Genomic DNA, 22,250 nt, shown 5'->3' with positions numbered 1-22,250 from the left:
GGTTCTGTATCTCTATCGCGTGATACTTGACGAGGCTAAGTAATTTTGGCTCTTCGGACACGCTTTAGAGGCCGTTGGCGTTGTGGAGAGGGCGCTTTTGTAGAATGGTTAAAATAAGATTGAAAGTATCAGGACCTGTGGAAATTGTAAAAAGGTGGCCGTTAGTGGAGGTTCGAATGTATGGTTGCTGTTGAAATAGTGGTCTAGATATAGAAATTGACCTATCTGAATTGAAAAATTCCCACCATCACCTGTTTAGAATTTCAGGAGAGCTTTCAGAAATCCTTGATTTCATTATGAGTGTTCAGTAACTATCACGAGCAGAGTTCAGTTTGTATAATACCACAGCTTCTCTTTTGGGCAAAACGGAACGGACGGGGAGGACTGGGAGGGGGCGTCCTTGATTTGCATTAATTACGTCCTAGTATCGCGCGAAATTAATTCATCATCGATAGATCATTAAATCATTGACAGTTTCTTCAGGGTTGCACCTGAATTTTCTCTTTTTTATTAGACCAAAAGGAAACGTAGTATTTACATTGGCATTCCTTACTTCAGGCTCACTCTTTTGGATCTCGGATTTGCCTTCAGAATACTTTTCCACGGATTCCAAACAATATTCCACCGGATAAAGACTGAGCTTTCTGTCTCGACTAAAACTCATCAACAAACGCAATCACTGAAATTACAGCCAATAAAATATAGCCGTTCCCACGGTTAACACCTAAAGCCAAGGCGATTCAAAGCCGTTCATGATATCCGCTTTCGTTTCTGTCTTTGTGTCACAGACTACGATGCTCAGAATTGCTCAGACTCACACACTAAGCAGCAAACGAAAAGAACCTCAGACTACTATGAAAACCACAAGGTAGTCTTCAGATATCCGCTTTACGATGCTTAGACTTGCTCAGACCACTACGAAAAGCAAGGGGTGCGCAATAGTCTTTTCGCATATGACGTATGACGTCATTAAAAATGGCGCAGAAAATGCAGACGGTCAACGAAAAATCTCAAAAAAAATCGCCCTTGAAAGCACAGGACACCCAAGATTATGAACTACCTTCTGCAAACGCAAATAGCCAGTCGCAAATCTGGTAACGCACGTCAAGATACGAGGTGTACCCATCCAGCGTTGTAAGTTTTTAGGAGGGGATGTATGTTCAGAGGCGAGGAGATATTGTAATGAAAATTTTAAGGCAGGTGAACAAAACTGCTGGATTCAGCTTTGTTATGCCGCACAAACTGGTTCGCGGATTTTGGTATCAGTTTATGCGCACACATGCCATGTACGCGTTGTTGTGTTGAACCGCCATCTTGAGTGTTTAAGAGCGCCTTTTTTTCGCGACCGAGTGAGAGGTGGCACATGGTCCAAAAAAGACTACCCTCATATTTTGCTCAGAGATACCCCATGATGAGTTAATAAACATGGTATAATTTTTTTTTGCTTAGATCTACTTTTCTTTACCAGAAAATTCGCAAAAACTGTACAAGATGTCGACCACTTCAAAAATGGCGGACATTAATTAGTGCGCCAAGTATCAACACAAGAACTTCGCTCCTGAAAAGTGCAAAAGCAAGTTCGCCTTTTCTCTTTTTGTTTATTTGTGTGCGAGGTATTGGCAAATTATTTAAGCCGAAAAATTTTTCGTCTAATTTTGAATTCACGGCGTGTGTTTAAAAATCAACAATATTTTATGGTTTCAAAATCTAATTTTGAAGCATTTTTTTCAAGACACAGTATAACTCCGAATCACTTGAGATTAAACTGGTGATTAGTGAAAATGTTCTTCTTTTCAAGGATATAAAGATTAGTTTGGGACTTTTAATTACTGCACGGAAAACGCATGCTCTATTTCGGGGAAATCGCTACCTCGAGGTGTCAACAACTGCAAATAATCGAATTAGGGTCTCTGCTGTCGAACACAAAATTCCAAGAAATATATTAGTGCTTAGCATCCTATTCAATAAAAATCAATATTATAAGCTCACCTTGTAAATCGAGTGGCTGTAGATGGGGTTTTATCCCTACTTTCAGTTCAAAATAATCGTCTGCTAAATCTTCCGTTCAACGAGCTTGTAAACAAGTAAATTCTAACCATCTTAGTGGCCGAAACGAGCAAAAATACCAAATCCCATGCTAACATGTTCAAAACATGTATTGTTTGTACGTCACGCAATGTCACATGCCTGTTAAGGAAGGCCCGCGTAAATGGAACTTTGAGGGGTGCCATTAATTTACTCCGCGGAAAGGCAAATAGTTTGGTTTTGTATATATAAAAAAAAGAACCTACTGCTTTTGATCTAGAATACTTAAAGCAAATCCTTGACAGAATGGCCGAAAGGAATGACGAAGGATCAAGAAGGAAAGACCGAATGACAAGTAGGCAAGAAGACCGGAACAATTATTAAAGAAAACAAAACAAATTAACAAACAAATATACAATGGAGAAAACGGTGAATAGAGGCACGCGTAAACTTTTAATAGGAACAGGAACGTAACAATTAAAAAAACTGCAACGCAAAATTTCTTAAACAAACAGATGATCACTGAGTTTTGTACACCGGTGAAGTTGAGGTTTTGCTGTCAGACTGAACGCATATGGAATATATGGAAATTAACTGAGGGGGATAGTGCTCCAAAAATAAAAGAAGTCGAGCAGAAGAAAAAGGTGCTCTTATACTCCCGTTACTTTTGTGTGAAAAAAAAAAACATCTCCGCACTCACTCAGTCTGTCGGCGTAACTGACGTTGAGTCGGAGATCGACTTAATCTTAGCGCGGGCGTCAATGTTCATTGCCCCTGATGATATTTCGAGGATGGCTATCCGTCCTGCTCATCGCTCATCTTTAGGCGTTAGGTGTTACTTAAAACTGCAGAACCAACTGCTGTTACTTAAACTATGGCCTTAGGTGTCCTGCAGGCCACAATGAGGAATGAGTGAGTGTGTTACTTAAACTAAAACGCAAGGTGGCATGTAAGCCACAGACTGAAAAAGTCTGAAAAAGTCCAAACGACAAGTAGCTAGTAGGTTAATTTTAATTTTTTTTCCGTCTGCCTGTCTGTCTGTCTGTCTGTCTGTCTGTCTGTCTGTCTGTCTGTCTGTATCTTCCTCATCAAGCACTTCGGTGCCAGGGAAAACTTGGTTTTTTAAAAATCCAAAAAAAATTTTAGACATAATGTGACAACCTGAAACTAAGCACAGACAATTTATGTGTCAAATCTCCATCGTCCAGTTTACCGTTTTCTTTTACGCCAAATTTTCATGAATTTTTAGCTGTTTACTTTTTGATCCGGCGGGAAAACAGCCATTTTACTCTAAAAACACAAAAAAATCGCGGGAAACGTTTTTTTCGCGGAAACCATGATCAATTATGATTCACCCGACTCCCATACCATTACCTTATGTTACCTCCGTTGAAGCAATATCGATTTTTGGAGTTATGAAAATTTTCAGGTGTACTTGCATGACTAGCACTGGATTCAAAGCTCAAGAAATGACATTCACCTTTTTTTTTCGAACCACACTGACAAGAATTAATGTCACTTCAGCCGTTTACGAGGGAATAAGCTAAATAAATTCACACATACTTATAATGTGTTAAAGCAATTATGAGAAAAGTTTCAGCCAATTTTAAGAAATTTCAAGTAAGTTGCGATACTTTGAATTGCAAAGAGTCAATTTTTTTTCGCTGCGGGAAATCAAACACGACGGCTTCAAATCAAAATAAAACTTGCTACTTCTAACCAATGTGGTTGAAAATTTATACCAGAGTGTAAAAGTGCATAGAAATTGCATATTTTGGCCGGTTTTTAAGTGCAATGGCTAAATGTGGCAGGAAATCAACCAAAATGCGTACTTTTTGTTAGATTAACGTTTTTAAGGCTAGAATTGCACTAACCTTGATGTTTCTTTTTGAAAATGTATTGTTTTATGGCAATGGCAATGGAGATTACTTGAGTAGATCAAGGAAATCAGTGATTCAAATGGGTATTCAAAATTGATCGCTGAGTGTAAAGAACAAAATAGGCAAACTATGTTGCCCAATTAACAGTAAGTATAAGTTATAACCTCTGTATCTTTTGTTTCATTGCCAGCGACGTTCCAATATATATTCATTCTAACACTGCGTTGTTCACACTGGACATAAAATATCAATTGTAAGGTCATTTGGCGTTTGCCTGATCTTGCCGTTAGGTTGTTAGTAAGCACAAGGAGCAGGCCTTATCCAAGGGTTTTAGAAGGGTTACCCGTCAGCCATTGAAAAGGAAAATAAGTATTAATACTTTACTATCAACCGTCAATAGCTTTCCACAATAAGCCGTTAAACGCCAAATGCCCGAATTTGTTCACTGTCAACCGTCGAAAAAACAATATTTTTAACTTTTACCGTAAATCCTCGAATTAGCGCCCCCTCGAATAAGCGCCCCCTTCGAATAAGCGCCCCTCCTATCGGCCAAAATTTAAAATAAGCGCCCCCTCCCCCCTCGAATAAGCGTCCCCTCCCCTTCCCCCATCTTGTGGACGAATAATGAGACAACAAAGGATGTATAGTTTTCGTCGTGTAGTATTAGATTTGTGCATTGTTTCAGTTTGTGAACACGTTAAGTTCGGAAAAAACTTACAAGTATTAACGGTGCTGCGATTTAAAGTTTAAGATCAGCTTTTTGTGTTGATAAGCAGCTTATGCTGTTGTTTACGCGCAGATGATGTATTAAAACAATGATCATGCCAGGCCACGATTTGGGAAAAATTGAATAAGGGCCCCTCCTCGATTAAGCGCCTCCCTCGAATAAGTGCCGCCCGTCTTCTCCTAAATTTCAAATAAGCGCCCCGGGCACTAATTCGAGGATTTACAGTAACCGTCACTGAAGGTACCCCACCTCATTGAGACCCTCTTATACACAAAAAATATCAAAGAGAAAATAAATAGACTATTCATTCAATTGAAGTTACTTGACACTCATTGTCATATGATGCTGAGGTATTGTGCCAAATTTCAATTAATGTGGTTTTAAGCTACATATTTTACAAGTTAAACAGCATTTGTAAGCTGACTTATATACTTGGTGTAGCATGCATGAAGACAAACAAGACGGTCGATCGAGTAGGGAAAACAGCAACAACAATAATATGTTCATTTGGAATCCCCATATTTTAACATGCCATTACAATAAAATCAAACAAAACGACACAGGTTAAAATTATCAACATAACGCAGGGAGTATATCTGAAGAAATTTAAGAGGGTACTCCCTAGAAATTTGTACCTTAGCTCGTGTTTTATCCCGAACAAATAACAAGTGTCTTTATACCAAAGTTGTTTAGGTCATTTCAGAATCCTACACACATATCATTATTTTACATGTGTTTGGTAATTTTACAACCGTATAATGTAATTTTACTTACTTTAATGGTTGTACTATTTTTTAGAAAAACTCTACAACTGTTCTAAACTTCATAGTATTTCCTGTTTTTTTTTTTGGTTCAAGTTGGTATTGTAGTTTAATGACCTTACACCTAAACGAGTTTGGAAATGACTGTAAACTGTTTTAAAGCTAAAAATTGGTAAAAAAGGAAAGGAATTAAATGGTTGTCACTGGCTAAAAATATGGTTATCGGACGTTTCGGCCACTACTGTTGTCTTCTTCAGCAAAAGATGGAAAATGCAAATGTTAAACGACGTCCTGCTAGAATATGTAATAGATGTGTGATAAAACTAAATGAGCAATAGTCTCTAGAGTATTCTTAATGAGTGTAAAAATTCTTAATGCCATTGTACACGTTCGGTAGCGCTATGTGTTCGTTTATAGCGTTCCTGTCTCGCAAGGAATGCCAAGCTTCAAGAATTAGTCTTTGTTTCCATACTGATGATCTGTCGACAATTTCAACGTTCTCCAAATCTATTTGGTGACCGTTGAGCATATGGTGTTTGGCCAATAAAGAGTTTTTGTCCAATGTTGCTATAGCCTTTGCGTGTTCTTTCATACGTGTTTTTAACGCGCGTGATGACTGACCAACATAAACACAGTCACAATCTTTACATTTGATATTGTAAACAATGCCTCTGGAAGCCTCTTTCTCGATCTTGTCTTTAGGTTTTTTGAGTATGTTCGAGATGGTACGAATAGGTTTATGGGCGACCTTGATATTGAAACCTCGAAGAACGTTTGCGACTCTTTCGGGAAAACCTTTGGCGTAGGGGAGGATGACAAAACCACGATGGTCGGTATCATTCGTTTCTTGTTGTCTACTCAGTTGGCGGTCATTGTGAATGAAATTTGCAGGGTAGTTATTAGTGGCAAGGGCTTTCGTTGCTTTCGTTACTGATTCTATCTCGACAATCGAGATAGAATCAGAAGGTTCCATTGCCTTTCTCGATACAAAAACAACCAGACAAGACGATGGCTCGATCGCTGTGTCTGTTTACAGGAAAGCTACTAACACCGACCGTTACCTTGATTTCAAATCACACCACCATCCTCAGCATAAACACTCGGTCGTGCGCACTCTCATGGATCGCGCAAGGAACATTCCTTCCACGGAGGAGGAAGTTTCACGGGAAACTAAACGAGTAACGAAAGTCCTTGCCACTAATAACTACCCTGCAAATTTCATTCACAATGGCCGCCAACTGAGTAGACAACAAGAAACGAATGATACCGACCATCGTGGTTTGTCATCCTCCCCTACGCCAAAGGTTTTTCCGAAAGAGTCGCAAACGTTCTTCGAGGTTTCAATATCAAGGTCGCCCATAAACCTATTCGTACCATCTCGAACATACTCAAAAAACCTAAAGACAAGATCGAGAAAGAGGCTTCCAGAGGCATTGTTTACAATATCAAATGTAAAGATTGTGACTGTGTTTATGTTGGTCAGTTATCACGCGCGTTAAAAACACGTATGAAAGAACACGCAAAGGCTATAGCAACATTGGACAAAAACTCTTTATTGGCCAAACACCATATGCTCAACGGTCACCAAATAGATTTGGAGAACGTTGAAATTGTCGACAGATCATCAGTATGGAAACAAAGACTAATTCTTGAAGCTTGGCATTCCTTGCGAGACAGGAACGCTATAAACGAACACATAGCGCTACCGAACGTGTACAATGGCATTAAGAATTTTTACACTCATTAAGAATACTCTAGAGACTATTGCTCATTTAGTTTTATCACACATCTATTACATATTCTAGCAGGACGTCGTTTAACATTTGCATTTTCCATCTTTTGCTGAAGAAGACAACAGTAGTGGCCGAAACGTCCGATAACCATATTTTTAGCCAGTGACAACCATTTAATTCCTTTCCTTTTTTACCAATTTTTAACATGCCTGACTACACACCGAACATTTTAAACTGTTTTAAAGCTATTATCAATGATAATTATTTTGATGACCGTACTCCTTTTTTTGTTTGTTTGTTTGTTTTTTTTTCGTTTTGTTTTCATAATTATTTGACCGTACGCAGTAAACTTTAAACGATTTGTAAATGATCGTGCACCGCTTTGAAACTATAGTCATTTTTTCGACAGCCGTTCTACACTCATACTTCACGCTACATCAATGACTGTTCTATTCTTTATAGTATTTCTTGTTTTTTTGGTTTTGTTTGCTATTGTAGTTTAATGACCGTACACTTTAAGTATTGATCCACGTATGAACTTTAGCATTTTCTATTGTTGTGCGACAACGCGCTTTCCCCACATTGAAACGGTTGTGTTTTCATACGGAGAATGTATCAACCGATGAAAAGCAGGTTTATGAAATAAAATGTATTTAAACTCTATTTTGAAAGGTAGTTTCCTTTGTGTTAAAACATTCAACCAATCAAAACAGTCGTAAACAAAGACAACAAAAGCTTCCAATTTTCCAATGTTCCCCACATAGGATTACTGTAGTGTTTAGACTCAGAAGAGGTTTAGTTGAAAAGAAGATCGTTGATCAATTACGCGTAAATAAATATACAGCTACCTCAAGTTTTGCTAGAGTTTGTCGATTGAGCCAATCGGAAGAATGATACAGCAATAGCAAAGTTGCGCAAAAGTTAGCACCTTTTCGCATTCCTTGCCGCGTGGCACTATTCTTCTTCTATGGACCGTTACTTAAAGGGTTTGAAATTGACTGTACACCGTTTTTCAACCGTTGTGATTTTTTCATGTCCGCGCTACGCTTCATATCCCTCCTGTTTCTTGTGTTTGCTTTGGTTTCATAATTCTACGACCGTACATTTTACGCCTGAAATGACTTGTAAATGACCGTACACAGTTTTTAAACAATGTTCTCTGTTTCTAGCTCGAAAGGGTCCATCCTTTTGTCGGGCTTGTAATTTTAAGACCGTCCACAGTTCATATGTGGTCACTTGAAAGCAAACATGACCTTTAATTTCAACTTCTCTATTTGTTGGCCCCCTTTTCGAACATGTATTTCACTTTGTTGCAGCAGGGCTCAAAGTCACCGTCTTTTCTGTTAAGGATTTCCTTGAGGCCGTTATTGGCGTGGAATAACGACTTCAGCTTTTCTTTGTTTGGGCGCACAGAATATTTTCCAAAGAAGTTTTCAACGTAGTTTTCATCTGGCTTATTCCATTTCGGTTTTGGTTGGTAGTTAGTGACAGCAGACACAGATTCCACTTCAGTTATGCTGTTAAACCATGCTTCTGTTCTGCTCGACGATGGTTCAGGTTTCTTCGATGGTAATACCATGTTGTGATATTACCTGGTAGGCCACTTTGTCATAGGCTCCCTCGATCATCTTAGAATCATCTGCAAATTTGCTTAAATCCCGGCATGTGTTCGGCCATGATTTTTCTCACAATGTCCAACGTGATTTGGGCCTGAGAAATTATTTGGCTGGAAAACAGCATTTCGATGACTTCTACTTGGCTACTGGAGAGTCATTCGTCACGAATAATTAGCTCTGATTCTTCTTCATGGTGCTTATGGTCCTCCTAGTCAAGCTTTGCTGAATTTGCCGACTTGGTGTCTGATTTTGTAGTTACTGACGCGTGATCCAAGCCAAGGGACGTTTTCAGTAGTTGGTGACCTCAGGCACACTTCTTTTTGATATGGCCTATATCGTAATAGCCATGTGTTCGTGAATGTCCCACTTTTCGACGACGTAATATAATAAGTTGCTGATGCATTGTTGCATTGGGATTTAAAATCCCACCTTGTTGACCTTCTGAGCTGTATTTCTCTCTTCCTGGCAACAGTAAATTGGGTTGGTTGCTTCAAATACCCTCTGAAAAAGAGGGCTATTTTGATAAAGTGATAGTGAAAGCCAGCAATAAGAGTCCGGTAATTTTCATTTTGTAATGAAAATATCAACCTTACCACTTTAAAGAAATGGTTCAGGTGGCCACCGAGGGTTATATGAGACTGGAAGAGCATTCTTAATTGTTTTATCAAATTTTCGTAGTCGATCACACACTAAATATTTAACCTTTGACGTACTTTCTGAGGTGATTACTGAGAGAACCTGCTGAAAGTTTAAAGACGAAAAAAAATATAAAACGACTAAAAAAATAATCTTAAAAGTACATAATGCTATTGTTGGAACATTAATCTACGCACATAAAATGAAAGCCAATAATTACCGTTAAAACTGATAAATCCTACAGCATTTTACTCCATCAACAATTATGGTGCCATAAAAAGGGCGGGAAATCAACCACCTGGCGGGACATCAACCACGCGGCGTGATATCAACCACACATCAAGGCGGGAAATCAACCAACGGCGGGGCATCAGCCATAAACGGGGCGGGAAATCAACCACAAGACGGGACATCAACCAAACGGCGGGAAAACAGCCAAAATTGCGGCTGGGTATCAACAAGCAGATGACTGACTGACTCTCTCTCTCTCTCTCTCTCTCTCTCTCTCTCTCTCTCTCTCTCTCTCTCTCTCTCTCTCTCTCTCTCTCTCTCTCTCTCTCTCACACACACACACACACACACACCGGAAGTCTCTAAAATTCAAACTACAAAACTATTGAACCTCCCGACATTTTATTTCAATGATGTATGAGAGCAGGTGAAAACTAATATTAATACAAATTTTTGCTCCGAATGGGTTCTTGGATTTGTGATAGACCACGCTTGAAATTCTAAGCTTTTGTGTGACGCGGCATTTACATGACGGCCGAGAGAGCTGCCATGTTGGTTAAAAATGACTTAATTCGGGTAATTTGGCTATATGAACAGTTCTTGTATTAGAAAAAGTATTATTTTAATGTTTTTGGGTTCCTCGAGAGATAAATTCACCCTTTTGTAGCAAAACTCAGTGAAAATGCCCATCAGGATGGGCACTAGCATTGCGTCTCGATACAAATCTCCAAAAATCTGAGTAAAAGGTTTCTCCGCATATCTTGCATAAGAAAAATTGCTGTGACCTGAATCTTGGCGAGAGTCTTTGCATATTTACTTTCTTTGTTTTCTCAGATTCTGGACTTTATCTATGGAACGGTTTTTATTTTTATTTTGATCTATTTTGAATGACGTGACACTGAAAAACAGCAATTCAATCAAAGCATTTCATGATTTATATCATGTTCTCAAACATGTGAAAACGTAAAATTGAGCGGAATTGCATAATCTTATCATACAAAAAGATGTCCAGATATCTAGTATCTATCTCAGCTCAGAGGTTTAGTTTCAAGCCGATACATGTAGACGAAGTCATACTACCATAGAATTCTTGGTTTTATTGGGTGTCCTGTGCACTTAGCTTCATTGTGTGACAAAGATAAGCGACCTATCACCTTGGACTAGACTCTGCTAATTGCGCGTCTTCGGGCTTCAAAATTTGGTTACCTGCAACTATCAATAATTGAATCGTCGTTCTGTATCATGCAGTCAAGTTATCTCAATTACTATAGCCGTATGAATTTCAAATATGGTTAAATCTGACAAGAACTACGATGTTTCGTGCAAGAGCCGTTCGGTACCCCTGTTTATTGTGTCATTTGGCAAAACATGGTCGATGCGATGATAACAGTTTGGGTGAGAAAATAGGGATAAAACCCCATCTACAGCCACTCGATTTACAAGGTGAGCTTATAATATTGATTTTTATTGAATAGGATGCTAAGAACTAAGATTTTCTTGGAATTTTGGGTTCGACAGCAGACCCTAATTCGATTATTTGCAGTTGTTGACACCTCGAGGTAGCGATTTTCCCGAAATAGCGCATGCATTTTCCGTACAGTAATTAAAAGTCCCAAACTAATCTTTATATCCTTGAAAAGAAGAACATTTTCACTAATCACCACTTTAATCTCAAGTGATTCATAATGGTAATTGAACTGAGTGGAGTGCAATTTGGTCTGAAATCATACGCGTGATTTCAGACCAAAATTGTCCGACACGAAGTTCAAGTGCCACTTTATTAGATCCATTTTGAAATCGCACAATTTTATCGCCGTAATTTTTAGAGTTTTGGTGTTTTTTTCCAGTAGCCGGTTTGTTAAAAAAAAAAGCGGAACCGGAAACGCCTTTATGTCTCATTTAGTATGCAAAACGATGTCATGTAACGAAAACTCATCCGAGCATGACAAAGAAACAAGCAGTTTGAATTCAGAACGAAAATAGTCTACTTCAGGTAGACTTCAATTCCCGTCGCCTGAATCAATGATGGAAGGCCTTTCTTTCTTCTGTGGTTGGGGTTGAGACTTTTCATTGTCTTTGGAGAAGAAATTTGAGGGTGCATTCTGCGTAATTCTGCGATGGATTTCTTTTGAACTCCCTCGAGTGCACGATGCCCAGTGGATGGTACGTTTTTTCTTCCACACCGTTTAATGGCATGATTATAAGGGATCCAGCTCGTTATCATCTCCGTTTCTTTTTGTGACCTCGGCGAAGGACGCAATACTCAGGACCTTGTCAAGTTCTTGCGGCGCCATTTGTTTCAAGATATTTCCAAGATGGCGGGACTAGTACCAGCTTCGTAAGACGTTCATTCATTCACTGTTTTGTGGAGCGGGGCGTATTTTGACTATGTTTATTCACAGCGACTGAGTTGAGCTCTTTTGTTGCATCGTTTCAAACTACCAGAAACCTGGAAACATCTACCCTCTTGAGATGGCTCTGAATTTGTTGTTGTGTGGTTGTCGTTTGTTTATGTTTTCCTGGACTCGTTATCATACGGATCTTGAGCAGATGTTCAACAAAAATCGCCAAAATATTCGTCAAAATGGACACTGAAAGTTGGGAACTTCCATTAAAGTAGGTCTTCAGCCTGAAGGAGCCCATAATCGTTATTCAGAAACTGTAATTAATTAAATTCGTCAATTTTTTTTGGAAAAAAACAGCAATTACAACAAAGTTTTGGCAATAGTAGTTGCAAAATTCTCCACACAATGGCTTTTTGCCTTTCAATTTCCTGAAATTTTATTGATTACTTTAAACTAATCTTGAAATCTGATTGGTTGTTTTGTTTTACTGGCCCATTCTCATTGGCTGAGAAAAAGATGCAATTTAGAGCAAAAAATAGTGCGATTCGTGAATAAATCGCACCGCCGAGAGCCAATCAGATTGCAAGAATAACCAGTGATTTCAAAATGGATTTAATAAGGAGTTATACCGCATAGGGAAAACGTGTCTTGAAAAAATGCTCCAAAATTAGATTTTGAAACCATAAAAAATTGATTTTTAAACACGTGCCGTGAATTCAAAATTAGACGAAAAATCCTGGTTTTCGGTTAAATAATTTGCCAATACCTCCCATACAAATACACAAAAAGAAGAAAAGCGAACTTGATTTTGCACTTTTCAGGAGCGAAGTTCTTTGTGTTGATACTCGGCGCACTAATGTCCACCATTTTGTAGCGGTTGGCATCATGTAGAATTTTTGCAATTTTTTTGGAAAACAAATGTAGATCTGAACAAAACAAATATACTACGTTTATTAACTCATCATGGGGTATCTCTGAGCGAGAGATGAGGGAAATCAATTTTGTGTAAAAAAAATTTCACGCGGTCTTCGGGGACATTCTCTCTTAAGTTTGTGATGTACTAGAGCTAGATCATTTCGTGAGACACAACAAGCTTAAAGTGCACCTAACCCCAAAAAATTTTTTTCGCTAAAACGAATCTCCTTGTTATTTGAAATAGTTCTGCGAAAAAATTTTTGGATTCCGTTAAATCCTCGATTTTCTGTGCCCCGACGAAATCTCGAAAATAGCTCCAAAACACCGCCATTTTGTTTCACGACCGAGTTTGAGGAGAATGGGTCTAGCGGCTCTTGTGACGTCTACCCAGGAAGGTTGGATATCTCACGTCCTCTCATTTCCTTCAGGATGGTGCAATACACATTCGAAAAGTGCGCAGAAACGCCTTCCAGAGGTGCTATCGGCTGTTGCAGCAATATTCCAGATTTAAAGAAAGATATACTGTACAATTAACTGACGATGATCGGGTAATGGTGCAACAAAGACGTAAACGATGGTTGATTTTGTCGAACCGAAACAAGCGAACTGAATCTGTGAGAACCATTGAAGAACTCTCACTGGAATTTGTTCCGCAGACTTTCGAACGCTATTTTCATAAATTTTCTGCTTAAAGCTAACCAGCAATCTGTAGAAATACTACCTACAACCTATATCTTCCAATCCCGCAGTATTTATAACATACAAAGTTGTGTGATCCGATCATGATCAAGAAGCGTTATGCTGATATGGAAATAGATCGCAACTGTACGCCGCTAACCAACACTTATTTCTCTTTCGATTTAGATGAAAGTCGAAGATTGATTCTTTAGAATTACATGATAACAAAATTATTAGACTCACAAAGTTTTTCGAAGGTTTGGAAATCAGCAGTGCGACAAAGATTCTGTGATATAGCGTCGAAAATATGACCGCGTAACATGTGCGGACCGCTTAGGGAACACATCCTTTTCGCTTATCCGACGAATTTCGCTGCAAACTTTGAGAACAATTTACATTGGTTATTTAGAGTTACGACTTAAAACGTGTGACAATGTGAAATCGGTAATTGTATGAAATGTTTCCTTCCGCCTTGCTTCCCGCAGCTTCAAAAATACAGGTCCAAACAATACGATTTTCAATCGATCGAAGCCAATGTTTTGGAGGTCATCAAGTCTCGAAAACTGCGACACGTACGTCGCTCTTATAAACATGAAGCATTCAACTGAAAGTAAAACACAAGCTGGATTTAACAGAACAATCACACCTTGATAAAATACATTCTTGCTAAGGACAAATGTAAACGGGCTATAAACACGCGTGGGAATCTTATGTTTAGTTGACGAAATTACCATCCAAAGCAGTCCTTGAGTTTTCTTTCCTGCTTTTCGTTTGCCTGCTCCTCCACTTCGTATCTAGCTTTCCATTCCTAATATACAAGCAACTCGTCCGCAAAGAAGTCTTCCCCTTCGTCGCTTGAAATATTGTAAATTGCTCTCAAAGCTCTTAAGCAGTGAGTTCACAGTTGTCGAACGTGCTCGATCGAAGTTTATTTCGGAATCTTCCGAATCGAAACTTAACTCTGACTCCAGTGACGAAAAAGAAATGATTCTGAGACAAAACTTGGACGTTTTAGTCCCAAAATACATCGGAACGATTAGTTTTGTGTTCCATTTTCTCGAGCAAATACAGAGAGTTGACTGAGGCGCCATTGTGTTTGGTTCCTGGGTAGACCTCATCAGGTACCGCCGCCCCAGACTCCCTAAAACGCGGTCGTGAAACCTTCAAGCGCGACTTTGAAAGGGCATAGAAAATCGAGGATTCAACCAAATTCAAAAATTTCTTCGCCCAAATGCTTCGCATAAAGTCTAGATTCGTTTTAGCGAAAAAAAAATTTTGGGGTTAGGTGCACTTTAACATAAGATTCGCTTGCTGAGTCACGTAGTACTCTTGGATCAAGTTTCAACATTCTCGGAGCCTTTACATCGATGCAAAAAATTCCCTCAAGACTAATGAATGGGTGGCTCATCAGCAAACAGTAAAACCGCTTTTCAAACACCTTTATTTTCTTACTACTTCTACAATTATTGCTTCCATTAGGTAAACCCACATTAAACGATTACTACACTACAAGCATTTTCGGCCGTTCAATTGAAACCTCTATTGAAATCGTTGCCCCAAACTACATCTGACGTTTTCCGTTCCATTGATGTCCAACAGCAACACTCCCAGAACTACTTCCCAACACAAGCCCAGTGCCAATGACAGATCTGACGTTTCCTGTTCCATTGATCTCCAACAGGAACATTCCCTGGGTTGGTTCCCTGTTGGCCAACATTGCCAGCGGGGGCGTCAAAGGTCATCTCACGTCGGCCAGACTCCTCCAGTTCTGAATATTACAATGAAATAAACCCACAGTTTTTCTTGAGCTTTAGGCTGGGGTGGGGGAGGGGGTGGGGAGGAGGTGGTGAAAGGATTTTTTTGTTATTCTTATTTTTTATTTATTTTTTTGTCAATACGAAGCATGCATGTCAAAAAGGAACTTTGAAATTCTCTCCTAGTCTCTATCACCGGTAAAACGAGCTTTCCCAGAAAAGGAGTATAGAATTTTTTTTAAAAAAACATACTGAATTGGCCAAACCGCACATACACAATTGAAAAGATATTGAAAATCGCATTGGCCTACCCCTTGATGGCCTTTTGAAGATCTTCTTGCCCTGTTTAAATTACTGTAACTAATATATAATTTTTCAAGGCAATAAATGATGAAATGATAGTGTTCTGGTTCGTTCAGTTTTGCTTCTGCACAACAAAAGGCACATTACAGCGGAATTAAATCTACAATTTTCCTTGAACATCGCCAGCCTTTTGACTATTCTTGTTAAAAGGAGCTCAAAACAAAACGTTTTACTGGTTATGTACAAAACAAAAAAAGATACCTTTAGGCAAATTAATACAATGAGATTCAGACTATTGCTCTGTGAAAAAGAGGATATTGAAAATGAATAAAACCCAGAGTTCCCTTTGCACATCGCGGGATTTTCAAAGTTGTTTACTTAAAAAGGAACTAAACAACAGCCATATGCATCGAAATCCGTGATTCGTACAGCGTGTACATATCTCTTTTCGTATCATCCTTATTATACATTAGCAAGGGAAATGATTAGCAAGTGTTACTATTTATTGTGTACCCAACGATAAAGTAAATACAGTGTCACTTTCAAAAATCCCATATGCATGAAGACGCCCACTAGCTATAGCAGTAAGATGATGCACATACCGGCCATCTGATTTTCCAGATCCTCAGGATCACGGTTAGCAGGTTGAGGAAGTGACATCGCCAGACCCAAAAAGATGAAGAAGAAAACAAAGCACTTCATATTCCTTCAAAGGAACGTAACATAAAATTAGTTTAATTCTTCAAGAAAACCAGAGAAAATGCTGCTTACAATATTTAACAACTGGGCGATCTATCAATTTGGTTATACATTGCTACAACAGTGGCTAGGGGCGGATCCAGGATTTCTCTTAGGAGTGGGATTCACCACTAAAGAATGGCATAACTGACTGGTGAGGTAAACAAATTTTAAAAGCTAATATGAAGAGGAAGGCTTCATCTCAGGGTGTACGCACCCCCTACACTCCGCCCCTGTGAATGGTAAATGCAAGAGTTTGTGAGAAAGTGAGACTGGTGTTTTTCTTTGCAAGTCCGAGACATTTTGACATTTTAAATTGCGAGACCGAAACTTTGAAGTTGTTTAATTGCGGCCGCGGGACGTTCATGATCAGACTCTCTAATTGCGTTCGACGAAGTGGAACGCAAACCTTATTTTTACCAATGGCTTTCCAGGGTTGGTTTCCCTGTGCACGGTTATAGGCCGAAAAAAACACATTCCTGTAAGGACACCAAAATGGCCACCCCGCTTGATTTTTGCAGGGGCATTTCACGTCCAGTAAACTGGTACCGTTTAATGCTAAGACATGTGATAAGACATGTGGCGAACATGTGAGTATGTGAGCAGGCCATGTGAGCTCGTCTTTCCAATGGATCTTTCCTTGACTTCTTTCCTTTCAGTCGCCGTACGCTTCGCTATTATGTGCTCTCAGCGTTAGACTTTGGCGAATTTTTAACGCTTCGACGGTAGCATTTATCGAAATCTGAGGGAATTGTCCTTGTTTATTAACACGACTTGGCTTTGGGATGATAACCGTGGAACAGCTACATTTTGATTGCATTTGTTGATTAGTTCCAGTCGCGACAGATAGCTCAGTCTTTATCCGGTCGAAATTTTATTGTTTGGAATCGGTGGAAAAGTACTCTGAAGGCAAGATCCATAAGACTACTTTATTCATTAGGGGAGATACTCGAATTAGTCGCACGGAGTTTGTTTACGATAAACGAGCACGCGATTGCAAATGCTAGTATAGAATAATGTACGTGATTTAAATATCCTATGAAACTTAAGAGTCTACAGAAACTGGCGGCGTCACGCAACGTATCAACAAATCGTGACCTCTTCATTAGCATGCACTTTGACACTATGCATACAGGTGTCTGACTATAAAACCTCGGTTGCTGCTAAAAAAATTTGATTTAAGCAATAGACAAAGGTTAAAAGTCAACTAGTGAAATCATTTATTTACGGTATATATATATTAAAGTGAGAGCGTCGAACGCACTCTCATAATCTCTGATTACTACTAGTTCAGACGTTATTTGAAAAACCAACCAAAAAAACATCCGGACTTCGAGACTTTTTTAACGTTGGATAAAATTGAGACTCCAAGACAACTTTATCTAAAATCGAGACTGCGAGACGCACATAACCGCTAAAAACCGAAACTGCTTGACCCATGAAATTCGATGAAACTTTTGCGAGACCCACGGTTATTGAAGGACCATTCGCCACCCCTAGTGGCTCATGTCTTCTTTCAACAACCCGCAAAATGTCCTGCCATTGTTTTCGCGTCCCCGTCGATCGTTTTTCAGGCTTTTCCTCGTTTTTAATTTCCTGGTTTTTTTCCTCGTTTTGAGGCCCAATTACGCATATACGCGTAATTAATGGTCGTGCTCTTTGTACCACTTGTGGCGTCATCAATTTAAATGTCTTCAGATATTCTCGATAAGCAGATGGTAGAACTAGGCTAGGCCTTTCCGTACAATGGTCAGGTTTCGATATCGACGACATTCTGACGTCGCAAATCGAAAAACGTTATCAGTTTTGGTGCAGAAACGGTGGTAAAATGGTCCACTATGCCTATGATTGATTCAGGTCCATTTCTAGGCTTTGCCCGTAATTAACATCCAACTTTTCACGGCAGCCAGAAAGAACATGCAACGCAAAAATCTCGCCTTTTGCTAAAAAAGGCTTTCTTAGCAAAACTTAGCCTTATTTAGCGTCATGGCAGCCAAAAAACCTGAATAAACGATTTAAAACGGTATTTTGTGGCGAAAATTTCGTATTCAAAGGATTCATAATTTGATTCTGTTTGAGCTCTCTTAAAATGTTTCATGCGGACTTATTGTATTCTGCGAAACCAAATGGAGTGAGTTACAGAAAGAAACTCAGAATTCTCCCAGTTTGCCAATAGCTGGTGGCTTAAAATTGAACACACATGTAAAATGTAACGTAAAATCTAGTGACAAGAATACTCACTGCGCTAAAATTTTCTCCTTGAAGGTCTTCCCTTAAAGTGCTCTTCCGAGATAGTCCAAAACCTCTCAACAGCTTAGTTCCTTGTGGAGAACTGAATGTTGTTTGTTCCTTTACCTTGATTTAAGTAGGCCTAATGATAAAATTTTTGAATACGAAATTGACAGCTGTAAATTTGAAAAGTCAAATTATTAAAGCTCAAGTTGCAACTGCCAATACCTGCCGGCACGTCTAGAGACTGAAAAACAGCGCATGCCCAGCTACATTTGTCTGGGGTAGGCTTCTTAATATTTACTTAACGAAAACTTTTCACCGTGCAGGAAAAACCGAAAATTTGTCCTTATGGCAAAAACGTTAAGAAATTTCAGGTCATCCAGAGTTAATGTCAAGTCTTACAAGAAGTCTTGCATTCCTAACGTCAATTTTAAGTTTAATGTTGTGTGTGAAAATTACGCTCAAAGACTACAGTTGTAAACAAAAGATGACCAAAAATGTGGGGAAGCTTAAGTAGGGTCGAACAGGCAAATTTGTCATCTCTTTTTAGGGGAGTTAATAGCCTTTTAGTTCAGAAATGTTTTTAGTGAAAATTGAGCTTTCAAACTAAAAGGACAAAGTATGACGATTTAAAGAAAACTTAAATACTGCGAAAACTGATATTTTTACGCTAAAGTAACATCTCAAGCGAACATTAAAAATACGCGCAAATTGGTATCCAAATAATGCTTGATTATCGTTTATTCAATTGTCTATAAGCTAAAAGCTTGTTCGAACACAAACGTGCAAACGGAAGATAAAAGAAGGCCGTGAATTAGAATTAGCAAAACCTTTCATTCAGTAGAATTTTAAAAAAGCTATAAAATTGTCTTTTTAAGTTTTACAAAGACGACTTACTAAATTCCTTGATGGACGATTTGTTTTTATTCCCCAAAATGGTTTTCAACCAACTTGTTGCTAAGGTTAACGTTCTTATTTTCGAAACCCAATTTCTTAAAAATTTCCGATGTATTACAAAGAGCCAAGTCGTTTGTTAGTTGAAAAGTGGTTATTTCAGGTGACCAGTTATGATACATATACATAATAAGCAATCGCTATAAACAGTAGCCTTTTGTAGATCTATGTAAATATTTAACTTAGGTTTTCAAATAGCAGTTTTTATTTCAGTAATCAGTAAGGCTAATGTTGGTCCAGGAAAATTATGGTCAACGAACACAGTTGTTAACAAAAGGCTTTGATGTAGGGTGCACTACGGAAGTCTGTCATCTGCTACATCATCATCACAACATGGCGTTATGACACCATTAGTGCGAGACGGGCTTTGACGGTGGCATCTTAAGGGGGCATTCTCTGCACACTGGCCGGCCGGCAGTGGGTTAGCGCTAACAACTCACTCCGGTGCTATACTTTTGTTACCGAAACTAGCATCTGCTACTAATCAATTGTTTCGCTTGGGAAATCAGCTCGTGATTTAAACTGAGCTCCAAGATGACGAAACGTGACCATTGAAACAACTTAACACATATATATAACGAAAATGAAGGTTGTCAAGCTATAGTTATATTTCAAGCTAATACGATAATTATTGCACAAATAGTGGTATCAAAAGACTTCTGTCTACTACTACTACTTATCTGAAATATTCACTTTCCACGGGTTGGTTCTTTGAAGTAAATCGGAAACTGTTTTGAAATTTGGCTTTGGAAATAAGCACCGTGGAAATAAGCTGGTTGGAATAACCATTTTCGGCAAAACAACTGATCGACTTCTGAGGAATTTGATTAGTTTTACAATTTTTCATGTTTTAAAGCAATAAAACCGTTAAACACGAAATTGAAAACAGTTTAATCCAAAAGGTATTATTGAAGCTTAGCATACATTTTCCAGGACTTCCTTGCATAAACTTGGAAGCAGCGTATGCCTAGCCATATTTCTCTAGACTTCTTAATCTTTTCATAATCAGAAACATTTGTTGCAGGAACAAATTTGTGAAACTTTGTGTGCGTGTGTGTGTGTGTGTGTGTGTGTGTTCGCAGAACGCATTTCATAATCTTGGGTGCCATGTGGTTTCAAGAGTGCCTTCCTTTGAGATGTTTTCGTCGAACGTCTGCATTTTCAGCGCCATTTTTAACGAAATAGCGTAAATTGTTTGGAAACAACCAGTTTATGGTCAGTTTTCGTTGCAAGTAGTTGTTGGCAATCAGTTTGATAGCACCACTACATTTCAGTTTGTTTTCGGAATGATTCCGTTGACAGGTAGATGCCATCTTCATTACGTTTCTTATCAAGAAGCATCAAATTATTTTTACCCTGCGGTTAAGTTGGCTTGGATTAAAACTAGACCCCTCCTGAGTTTCGCGATTCACTAGCGCAAAGTCATTACTTCCTTTTTTCCAGGTATGTCCCCTTTTTTCCAAGTGTGACCCACTTTTCCAAGTGTGACCCGTTTTGTTAACTGTGACCCATTTTTCTTATTGTGACCAACTCTGACAAGTGTGACCCATTTTTGCTAGAGAGACCCATTTTTCGAAGTGTGACCCATTTTTTCCAAGAGTGACCCATTTCTGCAAGTGTGACACTTTTTTCCAACTGTGACCAAATTTTCCAAGTGTGACCCTTTTTTTCAAGTGTGAACCATTTTTCCAAGTGTAAATCATTTGTCCAAGTTTTACCCATTTTTCTAAGTGTAATCCAACTTTCCAAGTGTGAAACCTTTTTACAAGTGTGACCCATTTTTCTAAGTTTGACCCATTTTTTCAAGTGTGCCCCTCTTTTCCCAGTGAGACCAATTTTTTCTAGCGTGGCCCATTTTTCAAAGTGTGACCGATTTTTCTTAGTGTGACCCAGTTTTTAAAGTTTGACTCTTTTTCCAAGTATGCCCCATTGTTTTCAAATCCGACCCATTTTTCCAAGTGTGACCCAGTTTTCTAAGCGTGACCCATTTTTCCAATTTTAACCCTTTTTCCCAAGCTTGACCTTTTTTCCAAGGCTGACCCATTTTTCCAGGTGTGACCCATTTTTCCAAGTGTGACCCATTTTTCAACAGTGACCTGTTTTTCCAACTGTGATTTATTTTTCCACGTGAAACCCATCTTTCCAAGTGTGACCCTCTTTTCAAGTGTGTTTCTTTTGTTTCAAAATGTGATCCATTTTTTCCACCTTTCCATTGTTTTGTAAAAGCATTCACTGATTGTAGCTATCATATTTCCAACGGTTGAATGTGTATTTCAAATCAGTTGAATAATGTAACTTCGCATTTTGCAATTTTACCTGAAAGTGCTGTACAGAAGTTGTGTAACATGAAACTAAATAGTAATAAAATGCCAAGTCAAATCTACAGTTGCTCAGTTCGTCATCTGTTAAAATCATGCTCTAGTTTACTATTGAGCACTCTGAAAACAGATCTGCAAATAACCTTGTTTATATATAAAATATATAGAGACTGACTAGGGAAATGCCAAGATTTGCTTGCCATTATAATTTTTCAATAGCTCTTACAAAAATAAATCTTAAAAAGTCTCCATGGTCCCCTAAATAGTCATAAATACATACATGTATCTTGTAAGCCAGGGTTCTTCTTCACAGTTTTTCCTTTCTTTTTTTCTTCATGTAAGGATGCCAGGGATTATATAGTACATGAGGAATTACCAATTTTACTCCATCCTATGAATAAAAT

General features: G+C 38.6%; 1 protein-coding gene and 2 long non-coding RNA genes across 4 annotated transcripts in view; all 3 read right to left on the bottom strand.

Moving 5' to 3' along the window:
- Positions 1-22,250, bottom strand: part of LOC149107206 (uncharacterized) — a 65,084-nt gene that overhangs the window by 24,552 nt on the left and 18,282 nt on the right. The window lies entirely within an intron of this gene.
- The window catches only part of LOC149107208 (uncharacterized), a 65,163-nt gene that overhangs the window by 41,289 nt on the left and 1,624 nt on the right, over positions 1-22,250 (bottom strand). The window contains exon 2 of one of the 2 annotated variants that reach the window (XR_016209287.1): positions 21,078-22,237. The exons of the other annotated variant lie outside the window; for it this stretch is intronic. This is a non-coding gene — a long non-coding RNA (uncharacterized LOC149107208). Of the gene's footprint in view, positions 1-21,077; positions 22,238-22,250 lie in introns of those variants that run through there. 2 annotated transcript variants of the gene reach the window in all.
- LOC110053355 (uncharacterized) lies at positions 14,970-18,713 on the bottom strand. The gene is made up of 3 exons (XR_002297130.2): positions 18,584-18,713; positions 16,207-16,310; positions 14,970-15,315 (listed from the first exon to the last, which is right to left on the bottom strand). It is a non-coding gene; the product is annotated as an uncharacterized LOC110053355 (long non-coding RNA).

Source organism: Orbicella faveolata, unplaced genomic scaffold (assembly GCF_042242905.1).
Source record: "Orbicella faveolata isolate gen_17 unplaced genomic scaffold, um_ofav_v1 contig_27, whole genome shotgun sequence".
In the NCBI taxonomy this organism is placed as follows: Eukaryota; Metazoa; Cnidaria; class Anthozoa; order Scleractinia; family Merulinidae; genus Orbicella; species Orbicella faveolata.
The sequence above is the reverse complement of the archived record's forward strand: the minus strand, read 5'-3'. Positions and strand labels throughout refer to the sequence as shown.